The sequence below is a fragment of the Oncorhynchus gorbuscha genome, linkage group LG09, assembly GCF_021184085.1.
Source record: "Oncorhynchus gorbuscha isolate QuinsamMale2020 ecotype Even-year linkage group LG09, OgorEven_v1.0, whole genome shotgun sequence".
NCBI classification, from domain to species: Eukaryota; Metazoa; Chordata; class Actinopteri; order Salmoniformes; family Salmonidae; genus Oncorhynchus; species Oncorhynchus gorbuscha.
Genome location: NC_060181.1, coordinates 78638648 through 78643468, shown reverse-complemented (window position 1 = coordinate 78643468; position 4821 = coordinate 78638648).

Here is a 4821-nt window from a genome sequence, read left to right as displayed (position 1 = left end):
TTATAGGCAGTGGGTCGCATTGTGTTCATTGTTCATTGTGTCCGTTGTGTGTGTGTGTTCTCGCTCTCCTGGCCACGTGGAGGGCCTGTAAAGTTCTATAAAGTTTGATTGACAAAGACAGTGACGTTGTGAGGTACCTTTGTGCGTCTCATTCCTTCTGCTTCTACACCTGCATTGCTTGCTCTTTGGGGTTTTAGGCTGGGTTTGTGTACAGCCCTTTGTGACATCAGCTGATGTAAGAAGGGCTTTATAAATACATTTGATTGATTGATTGCTTACGTGTGTGTGTTTGTGTCCCAATCATGCTTAGATGTGTGTGTTTGTGCGTGTGCACTGTCTGGGCTCTTGGAGAGCCAGCAAAGTCTCACACAGTGGGATTGACAGGAGCAGTAGTGACATGGAGGTCTGGAGTGTGTGACGAGGTGGTCAGGCGTGTGGGTTCAGGGACGGTTCACTTGACCTCACCACAGTGGGTAGTCTCTCTCTGACTATCAGGTAGCTAGCGGGGTCCTGAAAGAGCTGCCTTCTGTTCATTTTGTGGTGCCTGATGAAAAATGACCTATCAAGAAAGAAGGTGTCATGAGAGAGAAAAAAAAAGCAAACAAGAACCACATCAGTACATTTCACTGCTTTTAATATGGTTTGTGATGTTGTTAGTTTCACCCCTGGTATTGCATAATGTTTTGTTTCTGCTCTTCTGGGGTTGATTTATATGGGCAAAATTGGCAAAAACTTCTAAAGTGTGTAGTGGCTGAAATTGGCTGCTATAAATTGCTTCATTTGAGTGTTGGGGTGATAAAGCGGTGCCATAGAGAGCTGGTAATGCTGGGGAACAGTGGTGATGGACTAGCTAAGGCGAGGCTTTCATCCTTATATCGGTGTGCCCTAGTAACTATCCAATAGCTAAATATCAAACAAATTCCGGATAGCGTGAGAGCGCGTGACTGATGACTGAAAACCAAGAACATCCCAAGTCTTTATGGTGTTCATATATGTCTCACTTCCCTGCCTCTGTGGAACCAATAGGATAATCCAATATGAGGCCCTCTCCCTTCAATGATCTCTGACCCCAGGTGACCTTGGCCATCGCTGCAGACATTACATCCTCAGGTCACAACCTTTAGGGGTGGAGGTGAGGATGATTACAGACTTAAAATCCTACATGAAATGCACAGGGAACATACCGTGTGTAACAGTTTTCTTTAGGTGAAGTAGAGGCGCACCAAAATGCAGCGTGATTGTATTGATTCATGTTTAATAAACAAAGATAAACACGAACACTACAAAACAATAAACCTAAAACAAAACAGTCCTATCTGGTGCAAACCACAGAAACAGGAACAAGGACAATCACCCACCAACACACAGTGAAACCCAGGCTACCTAAATATGGTTCCCAATCAGAGACAATGACAAACACCTCCCTCTGATTGAGAACCATATCAGGCCAGACATAGAAATAGACAAACAAGACATCCAACATAGAATGCCCACTCAGATCACACCCTGACCAACCAAAACATATAAACATACAAAGCAAACTATGGTCAGGGTGTGACATCGTGGAAGAAAACCACATCTCTCCAGACCTGAACAGAAATAGGAAATGGGTCCCTGTGGAAAAAGTGTTGAGCTTTCCTGAAATTCCAAAGAGGAACTCAGGGTTGCTGCCAAAGTGAATCAGTTTCCCTGACTTAGTCTGATGATGTTATTGTTTCTGTTATCATGAGTTACATGACACTCTTATAGAGAGCAATTAGGGTTAATTGCCTTGCTCTAGGGCACATTGACAGACTTTTAAACTAGTCAGCCCAGGGATTCAAACCAGCAACCTTGGACAATTGTGCACCGCCCAAGGGGTCTCCTGGTATCTCCCGGCTGTGACAGAGCCTGGACTTGAACCAGGATCTCTAGTGGCACAGCTGGCAACTGTGATGCAGTGCCTTAGACCACTGCACTACACGAGAGGCCCAATGGCCCAACACTCTTAACCGCCAGGCTACCTGCCACCCTAGGGTTGAAACATACTTTATGAGCTCTGAAATGTAATCCTAACCATAATCATAATCACATTCCAAGCTGTAATGTTTAGAATGTTAAATATAATGTTTAGTCATGGTGTCCCACCAAGGACTCAAACTCTTTCTAGGGAGTTTTCCCTCGCCACCGTGCTTTTACATGTGCATTGCTTGCTGTTTGGGGTTTTAGGCTGGGTTTCTGTGTAGCACTTGTAAAATGGTGTAAAAGGGCTTTATAAATGCATTCTATTGATTGAACTCTCCAGATACATGCACCTCAGTAGAGCTGCTACACAGTACAGAGTACAGGGTACAGGGGCTGAGTCACTGGCTTACTGGTGCTGTTCCATGCCGTCCCTAGGTTGGTGCGTCACTTGAGTGGGTTGAGTCACTGACGTGATCTTCCTGTCTGGGTTGGCGCCCCCTTTGGGTTGTGCCGTGGCGGAGATCTTTGTGGGCTATACTCGGCCTTGTCTCAGGATGGTAAGTTCGTGGTTGAAGATATCCCTCAAGTGGTGTGGGGGCTGTGCTTTGGCAAAGTGGGTGGGGTTATATCCTTCCTGTTTGGCCCTGTCCGGGGGTATCATCGGATGGGGCCACAGTGTATCCTGACCCCTCCTGTCTCAGCCTCCAGCCTTCAGTTGTTTATGTGTCGGGGGACTAGGGTCAGTTTGTTATATCTGGAGTACTTCTCCTGACTCATCCGGTGTCCTGTGTGAATTTAAGTATGCTCTCTCTAATTCTCTCTTTCTCTCTTTCTTTCTCTCTCTCTGAGGACCTGAGCCCTAGGACCGTGCCTCAGGACTACCTGGCATGATGAATTCTTGCTGTCCCCAGTCCACCTGGCAGTGCTGCTGCTCCAGTTTCAACTGTTCTGCCTGCGGCTATGGAACCCTGACCCGTTCACCGGACGTGCTACCTGTCCCAGACCTGCTGTTTTCAACTCTCTAGAGACAGCAGGAGCGGTAGAGATACTCTTAATGATCGGCTATGAAAAGCCAACTGACATTTACTCCTGAGGTGCTGACTTGCTGCACCCTCGACAACTACTGTGATTATTATTATTTGACCATGCCGGTCATTTATGAACATTTGAACATCTTGGCCATGTTCTGTTATAATCTCCACCCGGCACAGCCAGAAGAGGACTGGCCACCCCTCATAGCCTGGTTCCTCTCTAGGTTTCTTCCTAGGTTTATACTTCCGACCCTTCTTTGGACACTGTGTTAACAAACCTCCAGATGAGCTTCAATTCCATACAACACTCCTTCCGTGGCCTCCAACTGCTCTTAAATGCAAGTAAAACTAAATGCATGTTCTTCAACCGATTGCTGCTCGCACACGCCCGCCCGTCCAGCATCACTACTCTGGACAGTTTTGATTATGTGGACAACTACAAATAACTAGGTGTCTGGTTAGACTGTAAAATCTCCTTCCAAACTCACATTAAGCATCTCTAATCCAAAATTAAATCTAGAATCAGCTTCCTATTTCGCAACAAAGCATCCTTCACTCATGCTGCCAAACATACCCTTGTAAAACTGACTATCCTACCGATCCTTGACTTTGGCGATGTCATTTATAAATAGCCTCCAACACTTTACTCAGCAAATTCGATGCAGTCTATCACAGTGCCATCCGTTTTGTCACCAAAGTCCCATATACTACCCACCACTGCGACCTGTTTGCTCTCGTTGGCTGGCCCTCGCTTCATATTCGTCGCCAAACCAACTGGCTCCAGGTCATCTATAAGTCTTTGCTTGGTAATGCCCCGCCTTATCTCAGCTCACTAGTCACAATAGCAACACCCACACGTAGCACGCGCTCCAGCAGGTATATTTCACTGGTCGTCCCCAAAGCCAACTCCTCCTTCGGCCACCTTTCCTTCCAGTTCTCTGCTGCCAATGACTGGAACGAATTGCAAAAATCACTGAAGATTGAGTCTTATATCTCCCTCACTAACTTTAACCATCAGCTGTCAGAGCAGTTTACCAATCATTGCACCTGTACACAGCCCATCTGTAAATAGCCCACCCAACTACCTCATCCCCATATTGTTATTTATTTTTTGCTCCTTTGCACCCCATGTATCTCTACCTGCACATTCATCTTCTGCACATCTATCACTCCAGTGTTTAATTGCTAAATTGTAATTATTTCACCACTATGGCCTATTTATTGCCTTACCTCCCTAATCTTACTACATTTGCACACACTGTATATAGATTTTACTACTGTGTTATTGACTGTACATTTATTTACCCCATGTGTAACTCTGTGTTGTTTTTGCCGCACTGCTTTGCTTTATCTTGGCCAGGTCGCAGTTGTAAATGAGAACTGGTTCTCAACTGACCTACCTGGTCAAATAAAGGTGAAAAAAAAAAAATAATGACCCCCCTCCCTGTTTCAGTGACCCTCAGGCCACAGGGACGATAGGTGTTAATGCTTCTGTACATCTCATGTCTGCAGTGGATTAGTTGAATTCCCCCCACACATTATAAAGCACCCTGAGACATGACGAGAGGAGATATATAAATGTAGTCCATTATTACACTGTTATAAATATTGGACCTCTGCCAGCTCTCTTTGGCAGCTGGCTCACCGCGGTCAGGGTGAGCCAAAGCCTTCAGCTTTCCCATGCCAAACAAAAACACATCAGCAAAGTTAATATTAGCCTTTTATACTGCCAACCAGCAGGAGGAGAACCAGTCAATATTAGCCTTTTTTTTACTGCCAACCAGCAGGAGGAGAACCAGTACAAAAGGATGGTGAATACCTCATAGGATAATTAAATCAGCAGGAG